Source organism: Kogia breviceps, chromosome 6, assembly GCF_026419965.1.
Source record: "Kogia breviceps isolate mKogBre1 chromosome 6, mKogBre1 haplotype 1, whole genome shotgun sequence".
Classification (NCBI taxonomy): domain Eukaryota; kingdom Metazoa; phylum Chordata; class Mammalia; order Artiodactyla; family Physeteridae; genus Kogia; species Kogia breviceps.
In genome coordinates, this window is record NC_081315.1 from 142,758,175 (window position 1) to 142,771,067 (window position 12,893).

At 55.2% G+C, this 12,893-nt stretch overlaps 1 long non-coding RNA gene across 1 annotated transcript in view; it reads left to right on the forward strand.

Moving 5' to 3' along the window:
- Positions 1–12,893, forward strand: part of LOC136794405 (uncharacterized) — a 39,137-nt gene that overhangs the window by 476 nt on the left and 25,768 nt on the right. The gene's annotated exons all lie outside the window — the stretch shown is intronic.

A 12,893-nucleotide genomic window follows, 5' to 3' on the forward strand; every position in this document is an offset into this window, starting at 1 on the left:
ATGATAGAAACAGTTGCGGAAATAAATAATGTTGATGGTTACACAACATCAGGCTATTGAAATTTTTTTTTTTTTTTTTTTTTTTTTTTTGCGGTACGCGGGCCTCTCACTGTTGTGGCCTCTCCCGTTGCGGAGCACAGGCTCCGGACGCGCAGTCCCAGCAGCGATGGCCCACAGGTGCAGCCGCTCCGCGGCATATGGGATCTTCCCGGACCGGGGCACGAACCCGCGTCCCCTGCATCGGCAGGCGGACTCTCAACCACTGCGCCACCAGGGAAGCCCTGTAATTTTTTTAACTGTTTTTTTTTTAAAATCTTGTTTTTCTCTTAGGCAAATTAAAAGTTCATCAAAATGCAAATAAGTGTGCTCCTGCTGGGGTGAGATTAGAGGTGAATTTTTTCTTTCTTTTCCTATTTTATTTTATTTTTTATTTTTTATTTTATTGTTTGGACGTGCCACCCGGCTTGTGGGGTCTTAGTTCCCTGACCAGGGATCGAACCTGTGCCCCCTGCCGTGGAAGTGCGGAGTCCTAACCACTGGACCGCCAGGGAATCCCCTTTCTTTTCCTATTTAAAAAACGTTGAGGGGCTTCCCTGGTGGCGCAGTGGTTGAGAATCCGCCTGCCGATGCAGGAGACACGGGTTCGTGCCCCGGTCCGGGAAGATCCCACGTGCCGCAGAGCGGCTGGGCCCGTGAGCCGTGGCCGCTGAGCCTGCGCGTCCGGAGCCTGTGCTTCGCAACGGGAGAGGCCACAGCAGTGAGAGGCCTGCATACCGCAAAAAAAAAAAAAAAAAAAAAAAAAAAAAACGAAAAAAACGTTGATGGTGCTCTATTGTATTGCTTTTATAATAAACTCTATGTACATGTAATTGTCAACACATCCAATGGGGCTACTTTCCTTATCAGCTTCTCACCATTCCAGCCTGAGCCCAGATACCTGGGACCTAAGCTTATCCAGGGAGCACAGTATGCAGTTGACAACTGTCCTTTCTTGTTACTCTGAGTCAGCAAGACTCAGGCAGGGAACAAGGCGCACAGGTGACAGCGCAGGCCTGACCTCCCCACATCTCGGTGACTCAGTGGCTATAATCGCCTCTCCTCCTCCCAGCCCCTGCCCTGCACAGACCAGCCTCCAGGGTGCAAGGATAAGCACAAAGAATGTCTGTTTCCCCCCAGGCTGGGAATGGCCTTCTCCACCCAGATGCAGATTCCTGAAAACACCGTGTTAAGGAAACTCTAATGAAACGGGAAGGCACCCCGTGTCAGCTATCAGTGGTGCCACTGACAGAACAAGATCTTCAGGCTAATCAGCCCCGTGCCTTCCAGATCAGGGGAGGAGAAAAGGTTTGGGAGTCCATTTAGGGCTGCTGACTCTCTTTCTCCCACCGAGGACATTTTGTTTAAGACTTTCATCCAGTGGCTTCCCTGACGGTCCAGTGGTTAAGACTCCACACTTCCACGGCAGGGGGCACAGGTTCGATCCCTGGCCGGGGAACTAAGATCCCACATGCCGCCTTGCCATGCGGCGAGGCCAAAAAAATAAATAAATAAATAAAGACTTTCCTCTAGAGTCACCATTATTTCCTAAGAGGAAAAAACATTTAAACACAGGAAGGACTTAACCTCAGAAGAGGGAAAATAAGAAAGGAGAGTTGTCAACTGCACACGGTTTCCAAAATAATTTTGGAACAATGTATCTTAAAAGTTTGTTTGAGGGGCTTCCCTGGTGGCGCAGTGGTTGGGAGTCCGCCCGCCGATGCAGGGGACGCGGGTTCGTGCCCCGGTCCGGGAGGATCCCACGTGCCGCGGAGCCGCTGGGCCCGTGAGCCGTGGCCGCTGAGCCTGCGCGTCCAGAGCCTGTGCTCCGCAACGGGAGAGGCCACAGCGGTGAGAGGCCCGCGAACCGCAAAAAAAAAAGTTTGTTTGAAACAACCCAAGTAGTCATTGCCAGATGACTAGGTAAACAAAATGTGGGATAGCCATGCAATGGAATATTATTCTCTCAGAATCCTGGTGTGTATGAAGATATGCATGAACCTCAAAAACCTGATGCTCAGTGAAAGAAGCTAGACACGGCCGCATACTGTGTGATTCCATTTATCAGAAATGTCCACAATAGGCAAATCGATAGAAACAAGGAGTAGATTGGTGGTTGCCAGGGGCTGGGGGAGGGAGGAATGGCGGGTGAGTGTTAATGGGTACAAGGCTTCTTTGGGGGGTGATGAAAATGTTCTAGAATTAGACAGTGGTGATGGTGGCACAGCCTTGTGAATACGTCAAAAAGCACCGAACTGTGTACAGTACTTTAAAATGACAAATTTTATGTTTTGTGAATTATACCTAAATTAAAAGTACGGTTTAACGAAGTCAATGTAGGAAAGCAGTCTGGGGGTGTACCAAAATGACAGTCTTGCGTTATCCTGTGACCTCGGGGTGCCGAGCCCTGGGAACCGTCTTCACTGACTGCTCATCTTGAGTTGTTTGCTGCAGGGGATGTGGTTTAAGTGTTACAACTCCCGTTTTCACAGATATGATTACTCAAAACAGAAGCGAGAGCGCTCACCCGTCCGCCCGAGGCAGAATATTCTGAGCTGTCGGTGGCCGAGGGCCGGTGGGCTGGGGTCGAGCCGGCAATTCTTGGCAGAGGGCAGAGAGGGGCGGGCCAGGCACGGACCGCGGCAGCGGTGCACTCAGGTGGGCGTGCGCGTCTGGACGGCTTCAGCGTGGATGCGGGCACTGCTCCTTTGGCCCTCTCTGCCCGCCCCTCCCCGGATCCCCTGAGGCTGTGCACGGGTCCTCCGTCCACGATCCTTTCGGGAGTGGACTTTTGGTGTCCGGCGGAAACCGGGAGCTGCATGTCACACGGGGACCAACAGGGAGCAGCCGGGTCGCACAGGGCAGGGGGCCCACCACGCAGAGACCCTGGGTGGAGGCTCTCCGAAGGCTGGGGCCCCGGCTGCCCGTCTGGGTTGCGGAATGAGTGGGGGATGGGGAGGCAGAATCAGCTGTGAGGCAGGGGTTGTGCAGCGCCTGCAGGCAAGCGTCCAGCCTGCTGAAGCTCTAGGAGGTCCCAGGACCGCTCCGGGCGATTCAGGGGTACTTGTGGGCCGCGGCAGCAGCAGCCTCAGGGGACGGAGTCCCAGGCACGCGCCAGCCTGGTCTGTTCTCACCTCCCCGGCAGACGGGAGCCCCAGGTCGCGCCGGGCAGCCACGTGTACGCGGGGCTGAGTTGCGCGCGGGCGCGCGTGCAGCCGTGAGAGATGGTGAGCGTGTGTGACCGTGCAGGAAGGGTGTCGGGGGGCACGTGTGTGTTTGCCGGGGAGCGGGAGAGAGTGTCGGGGTTTTCCACGGCCGGGGGCAGGGCTGGGGGCAGGGAGGAGGGGGCTGCTGGGGGGCTGCGGGGGGTCTCCCCACTTCCGGCAGCTGCCCAGGCTTCTGTGTGCTCTGGGGGGGCTGCCCACCCCTCGGTGGCCAGGCTCCTCTCCCCAGGCCGCCTCGCCCTCCTCCCTTCCCCGCCTCCACCCCGCCTCCGCCCCGGCCGCCCGTAGTCTCTCTCTGTCTCCCGCCCTGTCTGTGGGCCTCCCGCCCTCCATCTCTCTCCTTTCCCCCCTCCCCCCGACCCCGTCTGCCTCTCCGTCTCTGTCTGTCTCTCTCATCCACCTCCCCTGGAAGGAAGGGCTGGCCCAGGCCCCGCCAGGCTCTCTGACGGCAACAGTCCAGCTGTTCGCAGGTTTTAGGGGGCCCCGATGACTGCGCTCAGGCAGACGGGCCACTCCGGGTGTGGGGACAGACAGGACAATTAAAGAGGGTGCCGGCGGCCAGCACAGCTGGCACCGGGTGCCCGGGAGAGTGAAGGAAAGGGAGCTGCCTGCTCCGGGTGCGCCACGAGCCCGCCCCCGGAGCCTGGGGGCTCCAGAGAGCCCAGACCGAGCGCCCGCAGGAGCGCAGCCCTGTGTCTGCTCACCCTCCCGCCCACAGAGCCCCGTGCGCGCCCCGGGCACACTGCGGTCACAACCCCATCTCACGGGTGGGAAGACCGAGGCCGAGAGTCAGTGGGTGGCCTGAGGCCACACAGCACAGCGAGGGCCGTGGAGACTGGGGAGAGCCCCACTCACCTCTTGAGCGAGAGGAAGAAGGCCTGCTCGCCAAGGCGGACTGTCCACCCTTCAGTCACCAAACGTCCCCTGGCGCTTCCATCACCGCCTAAGAGGCCCGACTAAGTAACCTCCCAGAGCTGAGTCCTCTCCCTGGGAAGAAGTCTGCGTCGCATATAAGGATACTGAAAAGTTCTCCACCCTGTCTCATTCACTCACTCATGCATTTATTCCATGAACACTCACTGGGCCCTCCCAACCCCCGGGCGTGAGTTGGGCCCTGGGGACCCACAATGAACCTGGACTTGAGAAGTGGTGATGGGGGGGCCATGGGGCCCCCCAAGGCCCAGCCTAAGGCCGCTGCCTCAGGAACACCTTGCCTGACCCCTCCCCAAGCCCCGGCCCTCCCACCTGCCTTTCGGTGGAGGGCGCTGGCCCGCGGCTGTCCGTCTGTGTCCCCTGGCCTATGGCCTCGTGGGCCCAGCGTGGAGCCTGCCCGTGGCAGCAGCTCAACCGTGCTGTTTGTATAAGGGGTGCTGACAGCATCTTCTGGGTGAAATGCGAGGGTTCATGCGCCGGTGAGGGGCTATGAGAGTTATAGCGCTTCAGACTGGTGCAGGGAGGGAGGGGGAGAAGGGGCAGCGGTGGCGTCAGGAGGCCAGGGCAGTGGCCTGGCCTTGGACCGCGAGGACGCCGCTTCTGGCTTGGAGCCGCCCCAGACGGGCCCTGCCCTCCTGGGCTGACCTTGGCCTTTCCCGGAGGCCGGCCACCCCCCACCCCCACTGCAGAGCCTAGGGATGCATTCGTGCTAGACGTTCACAGACGGGGAAACTGAGGTTCAAAGAAGTAATCCGTCCAGATCCACAGCTGCCCAGAGCAGAACTGGATTCAAATCCAGATGTGTCTGACTTCTCCCACTGAATGAAACAGCCTCCCGTGAGTCAAGCCTAACGAAGTAATAATAACAGTAGCAACAGCACCAACAGTCCTCTGCAGATGAGCTTCCCGTGTTTAAACGCACTTTCTCTGGGACTTCCCTGGCGGGCCAGGGCTTAGGACTCCGCTCTCCCACTGAAGGGGCCCCGGTTCGATCCCTGGCCCCGGAACTAAGATCCTGCGCGCCGCACGGTGTGGCCAAAAGTTAAAATTTAAACAGATAAATAAACACGTGCACTTTCTCAAACTTCATCTCCCTGGACGCTCACCGCAGAGCTGTAGGGAAACAGGCGCAGAGGGGCCGCACTCTTGGCCCATGCCCCTCGCGGGAAGGGGCAGATCCAGCGCGCGCGAGGCCGGGCCGGTTCCTGGGCGGAGCTGCGTCGGGACCGCTGGGCAGGGAAGGGGCTCCCCCCGCCCCACGCTGCAGGCGCTGAGGCAGCCCTCCGGCTTCCCGTCGGTGGCCAGCCAGCCACGACTGTCTGCAAACTCACTGGGAGGCCTGGACATCAGGGTGGGAGTAAGAGCCCCTGGGAGGCAGGGGAGCAGCCCGGTCACACGCTCCTGCCCAGCGCAGCCCCTCCTCCGCTCGGGCTGCGCGTCCCAGCCGAGCTCGCGTGCAGAGCCGGCGGGGTCCATCCCGCGCTGACCTGTTTTCCTGGCAGCTGCTGTCAGGGTTAGGTCAGGCCAGCTCTGGGTGTCCTGCCAAAGCAGAGGTGGCCGTGGGGTCAGATGCAGCGTCCTCTGCCCTCCCTGCCTTTGCACACCCCCTCCCGTCCACGGCCGAGAAGCCTTTCCCCTCTCGGCTCTCTTGTCAAACTCTGACCCAGCTGTCGCAACCCTGACGGAATGACACCGTCTCCAGGTGGAATTAGTCTGGCAGCTCCGCCTCTGCTGTTATTGTCATTACGGGTTTAGCTATCTCTCTGGCCGTCGTGGTTACAGCAGAGGTCCCCAGCCCGGTCGGGAGGCTTGACCCACTCTTTTTCCTGGGGGGGGGGGCTCACTTTAAATCAGGGCATATGAGGGTATGGGGGTTCCAGACGCACGTGTGGGTCACGCAGAGAGAGAGAGCTACGGAGATGTCCAGTCAGATTGAGAGGCTCAGTGGCCCCTTCACGACGGGAGGAGGCCTGGCTGCAACCCCACAGCCCCAAATCCAACAGCCTCTGCTGCGATGGGTCAGGGTGCCCTGCTCTGCCCGGCAGCTCAGCCGACCCCTTAAGAAGCTCAATTTCCTTGAATGAGCAGACATCAGACATACTCTGGACCACGCATGGTTCACTTGCTGCCCTTGGCAGTCAGGCGAGGGGAGGGGGGGGTAACACCGTTGTACCCATTTTACAGATGCGGAAACTGGGGGGCACAGAGAGGTCAGGAAGCTTGCTCGAGGTCACACTGCTAGTATGTGGTAGAACTGGGATTGAAACGCCGGCCCTCCGGTGTTGCTGCCCATCTCCTTCACAAAAGCCCTTTATTCACCACCGAGGACCAGCTCCACCTGGAAATCAGAAGGCAGAGCAGGGAGGGGAGGCGTGGGGGCCAGGAGCACTGGTGTCAAGTGTGACAGTCCAGCCTCCGTCGGCCAGCATCCTTCTGCCTGTGTGGCTTTAGGCAAGTTGCTTAACCTCTCTGGGCCTCAGATGTCTCCATTCTAGAATAAGAATAGGACACTACCATCCATTCAGCAGGCACTGAGCACCTCCTGTGTGCCGGGCCCAGTTCCAGAACCCGGGAACACAGGCGTGATCAGGACAGAGCCTCCCCAGGAGGCAGGAAGGACAGAGCTGTGGACGTACCTCGTCCGCCGCAGCCAGGACAAACACCTTCAGAGGTGGGCGGCTCCGTTTAATGCTCTACCGGCTCTTGCTGATTGTGCCCGCGGAGAGTGAGGATTTGGAAAATGCAGGGGGGAGAGGATGCCAGGTGGGAGAAGTGCATAAGCAAAGGCGCGCTGGCCGGGATGGGTGGGCGGCCCAGGGTGAGGTGCCCCTGCTCTAGGTGCTGAGCGTGAGGCCCTGGGGCTGCAGTGTCCTCTCTGCATCCCTGGGGTGGGGGTGATGTGACAAATGGCAGCGTCAGGCTGGCAGTCCCTGGGCATGTCCCTGGGCGCTGGAACCCCCGTCTGACAGCTTCCCCGTGCATTCCCTGGACTGTTCCCAGCAGATCAAACCCACCTGCCTGGCCGGGCCCAAAGCAGAAACACCCATGGGTCCCAGCTGAGAAAATCTGTCTTTTGTTTTTAGAATCACTTTCTCTCTGAATATAAAAGCGATACTTGTCTGTCGTCAAAATAAAGTTGGAAAAGCTAGAAGGAGACCAAACTCATATGAAAAATCACGTGATCGCCCCATCCAGACCCCCAGAGACAAACCTTATTAATATGTTGGCAAACAGGCCCTCCCCACCCCACACTGGGTGTCTCCTGTACACTTTTCAAGACGGTTGAGATCAAGCTGTACCTGAAATTTTGAGTTCAGCTCTTCTCACATAACATAGAACATGCCAGCATCTAAAACCATTCCTGATTCTTTCCGATTACAAAATTATGATCTGCTCATCGTAAAAACAAATCAAGCGGGACTTCCCTGGTGGCGCAGTGGTTAAGAATCCGCCTGCCAATGCAGGGGACAAGGGTTCGAGCCCTGGTCCGGGAAGATCCCACAGGCCGCGGAGCAACGAAGCCTGTGCGCCACAACTACTGAGCCTGCGCTCTAGAGCCCACGAGCCACAACTACTGAGTCCACGTGCCACAACTACTGAAGCCCGCACACCTAGAGCCCGTGCTCCGCAACAAGAGAAGCCACCGCAGTGGGAAGCCCGCGCACCTCAGCGAAGAGTAGCCCCCGCTCGCCGCAACTAGAGAAAGGCCGCGCGCAGCAACAAAGACCCAACGCGGCCAATAAATAAATAAATAAATAAATAAAATTTAAAACAAACAAAGAAACAAATCAAGCGCTTACAGAGATGTGGAACAGAGAAAGCCCAAGGGAAAAAAGAAATTGAAAGTGTTTCACAGTCCCCAGCCGGGGAGGCAATGTCACTAAGGATAGCTGTGTCAACCCCCCACGAGTGTAGACCAGCACAGGCTTCAGGATCACGTGGTCTGGGTTCAGATCCTGCCTCCACAGGCAGCTCATTAGCTGACCTCTCTGGGCCTAGTTTTTGTTTTGTTTTGTTTTTTAAAGTTTGTTTTTATTTTTTATTTTATTTTTGGCCGCACCGCGTAACTTGTGGGATCTTAGTTCCCCGATCGGGGATTGAACCGGGGTCCTCGGCAGTGAGAGTGCCGAGTCCTAACCACTGGACCGCCAGGGAATTCCCCTGGGGCTCGCTTTTTATAAAGTGGACTTGATCACTGAGACCTACCTCATAAAGTTGCTGGAAGAATGAATGAATGAATGGAAAACATTTCCATAAATGACTGAAGACAGGTAAGTGCTGAGAACGGTGCACAGCAAGTGCTCAATCAACGTTAGGTTGTGCAGCAAACAGCCAACCGAAGCTGTAGTGGAGAGTCGCGGCGTGCCAGGTGATGGCTTTACAGCCATAACTAATTTCATCCTCCCCAGAACCCCACAAAGTAGGTACTTTTTAAAAAAGCTTTTCAAAAATGGAAGTATAGTTGCTGTACAATATTCTATACGTTTCAGGTGTACAATGTAGTGATTCACAATTTTTAAATGTTATCCTCCATTTATAGTTATTATAAAATATTGGCTATATTCCCCATGTTGTGCAATATGTCCTTGTAGCTTATTTCATACCTAAGAGTCCGTACCTCTTAATCCCCTACCCCTATACTGCCCCTGCCCGCCCCCAGCGGGGAAGGGGAAGGGGGAGTGCTTTTAGTATCTGAATTTTCCGGATGTGAGAACAGAGGCCGAGAAAGGGCAGTGTCATAGCAGCACAATTCACAGTAGCCAAAAGGCGGAAACAACCCTGATGTCCGCAGACGACGATGGATAAACAAAATACGTGGTCTAGTCAGACGGTGGCGTGTCATTTATCTGTTTCAAGGAATGAAACCCTGCCATACACGCTGCAACATGGAGGAACTTCGAGAACACGCTGCTCAGTGAAAGAAACCACTCATAAAGGACCACATATTGTATGATTCCATTTATATGAAACGCCCAGGAGAGGCAGATGCATAGACACAGGCAGCAGGCAGGTGGCCACCAGGGGCCGGCGGGGCGGGTGCTGGGGAGTGACTACTTCAAGGGTACGAGTCTTCCTCGGTGGTGATGAAAATGCTCTGGAACGAGACAGAGGGGGCAGCTGCACATTGCAAACGCACTAAATGCCACTGAATTGGACACTTTGGAACAGTTAATTTGGTGTTGTATGAATCTCACCTCCATTTTTAAAAATTCACTTGCCTCCCAGGCGACTTTTGCAGTATCTTGAAAAGCTGATTATGGATGAAGAAATATGTCAGAGAGATCTTAATTGAAAAGAGCAAGCATCATCGTTGAGGCTGGCACCTAGGAAACACTCAACAGCTAGGAGCCATTATTATTATTTATTTGGGCTTTTCATGTTTTGCCCACATAGGTTTCCATGCACATAGAACATTTCTGGAAGGCTACACAAGAAACTGTGGACGCTACTTAGTTCCTTCCAGAGATGAGCGGGGAAAGAGACGTTTCACCTAATACCCCTCTGTTCTCTTGAAATTTTTCATCGGGAGCATGTATTATGTTTATGATAAAATAGTTTAAAACACAATTCTACTCCGAAATAAAAAAAAAATGTTAGTTATTTTAGCCCTCTCAATTAACAGAAGAGGAAAATGGTGCCCCGACCTCACTTCCTCCAAGAAGTCCTCCTGACGACGTCTAGGCACACGGCCTCTCAGCCGCAGAAGGATTCCACTGCCTGTCCCTGTTTCCTTGGCTGCCTCTCCCATGAAACTGGGAGGGCCTGTAGGGAAGGGCCTGTTTGACTCATTCCTGAGTCCCCAGGGCTCAGCCTTGAGTACAGCTGAGTGAAGGACTGAGGCTCGGAAAGGTTAAGCTACCCACCTGAGATGACACAGTAAGCGGTTTTGCAGGGAGACACGCAGGTCTCTGGACTTGGATTCCACTGCCCTCGCCACACCCCTGCCTCTCTAGGACAGGCCTCATCCTCCCCATTGCAGGAACACAGTTCCTGCCCAGTCACCATAAATTTCCAAAAGAGGCCACCTGGGAATCATCCAAATGGCTGCCAGCCCTGGTGCAGCTGCTACAGTATTTGGGGCTCGGGAGGAAAGGTTCTCAGGCCCCAAGAGGCAGCTGGGGATGCCCCAGGCGTGGAAAATGCCAGACCCTGTTCCAAACAGAACCAGCTAGGAAAGCCACAAAAAATAAGTGTGGTTTGTCCTCCTATGTTATCTTATCTGACATGTCAAAATTGAGATTTCAGGGCTTCCCTGGTGGCGCAGCGGTTGAGAGTCCGCCTGCCGATGCAGGGGACGTGGGTTCGTGCCCCGGTCTGGGAGGATCCCACATGCCGCGGAGCGGCTGGGCCCGTGAGCCATGGCCGCTGAGCCTGCGCGTCCGGAGCCTGTGCTCTGCAACGGGAGAGGCCACAACAGTGAGAGGCCCGCGTAACGCAAAAAAAAAAAAAAAAAAAAAAAAGTGAGATTTCAGCCTTCTCATTTTAGGCACAAACTTTTCTGATATGGCAGAGTCCTTCCCAGGCAGAGCAGCTGCCACTGCCTGGACCATTTTGCTGATGAGAAAACTGAGGCCGGAGAGGGTTAATGCCTCACTCCGGATCACAGAGTTTTAAGTAGAAGAGGTAAGAGTTAAATCGCCCCTTCGGAGGCTAGAACGTGCCTGTGTTCACGGTGGCACCTCATACACGATGTGGCCCGGAATCAGGCTGCCTGGGTTTCCAATCACGCTGCCCTCACAGGCTGTTTGAGGATTAGGTACAAGCACTTAGGTCAGTCCCTCACACAGAGGAAGCCAGTGGCTCTTGCAGAGACAGAAGTTTGGGGTCCATATGTCCTTTACTGGTGACCTTCCCAACATCGGCTCCGCTGCCCTTTGGGAAAATCAACATCTCACCCTCCATCGCAACAAGAGCAGAGGGACTAGGCTCCAAATCCTGCCTAGAAGATCGGGAGGCTTCCAGGAGCTCTGCCTGTGTCAGGAGCAGCGCCTGGCCTGGCTGTGGCCCTTTCTCCCTGCTGGCCGGCCAGCCCGCCTGTCCAAAGGCCAACAGCCAGCCTGTGGCCCACCAGCGCTGCAGGAGAGCCAGGCCTGTCCAGAGCGCGCTGACTTCGACCTCCCCGCGCTTAGCGGACGGGTTCTCAGCTGACAATCCCGTTGGCGAGCGTCACCTGCGCGCTTTAAAACAAGGAAGCACGAGGCCCAAATCACAGTCCTGACTGAAGGGACTTCAGGAAAACGAGCTCCTCCTTCTGTGCTCTGCTTTTTTTTTGCAACATAAGTCAATCTTTATTGAAAACTGCGGTATTAATACATAACAGTTCTTGTTACAGTGAATGTGCTTTGAAGAATTTTAAATCTGAGTTCATCTCCTCATCAGATTGCATAAAAAATTAAAATAGTATGATTTACACACAATGGAATTGTCTCAGGAGGTATGTTCCTTTGCATCGATTGGCACCTTAAGTTCAATGCAGAGGTGAGGGGTGCCTTTAACACTGGAACACAATGCTGACTTAAGTTTTTAAAAAGTACTAAGAGAATGGTCTTAAATAAAACAGTATTGGACTTCCCTGGTGGCGCCATGCTTACGAATCCGCCTGCCAATGCAGCCGACACGGATTCGAGCCCTGATCCGGGAAGATCCCACATGCTGCAGAGCAACTAAGCCCGTGCGCCACAACTACTGAGCCTGCGCTCTAGAGGCTGCGAGCCACAACTACGGAGCCCACGCGCCACAACGACTGAAGCCCGCGTGCCTAGAACCCGTGCTCTGCAACAAGAGAAGCCACTGCAATGAGAAGCCGGTGCACCACAACGGAGAGCAGCCCCCGCTCGCCGCAACTAGAGGAAGCCCGTGTGCAGCAACGAAGACCCAACACGGCCAAAAATAAAGAAATAAAATAAATACATTTATTTTTAAAAAAAGAAGGAACTGGGCTTCCCTGGTGGCGCAGTGGTTGAGAGTCCGCCTGCCGATGCAGGGGACACGGGTTCGTGCCCCAGTCCGGGAAGATCCCACATGCCGCGGAGCGGCTGGGCCCGTGAGCCACGGCTGCTGAGCCTGCGCGTCCGGAGCCTGTGCTCCGCAAAGGGAGAGGCCACAACAGTGAGAGGCCCACCTACCACAAAAAAAAAAAAAAAAAAAAAAAAAGAAGGAACTGTCTCCTAGTCACTAACAGTGGCTCCCGAGGGTCTCTCTTGAGTGGCCATTGTAGCAACCCCGCCAGGAACACTGAAGAGCTGGCCTCAGGTCCAGCCCAACTATTCTACCGACCACTGATCTGCACGAAGACCTGGAGAAGACTCCAGCAGGGCTCAGGAGGCCAAGATAAGACACTTGTCGTCTCCAACACACCAATCCTGGGAGCACAGCATCCCCTGAAGGTCCCTGCGGGCTCCCTGCACAGAGGTGTCAGCCTCTCTTTGATCTCCCTGTCCCAAGTGACTGATGTTGGTCCTGGGGATTCAAATAAGATTAATCAAATAAGGTTGTCTGTTCTTCAAGGGAATAGGGTTGGGAAAGAGACAAACCCTCTGAAACATGTGAAGATCAACTCTGCAACTTTCTACCTGAAAAGATCAGACCCTCCTCCACAGCACGTCATGTGCAGGCTCCTTTCAAAACGCTCAGGTTGAATAACAAACGGCTCAGGAGAAAAAAAACACACCAACATTTGAGAGGAGATGCAAGTGTGGT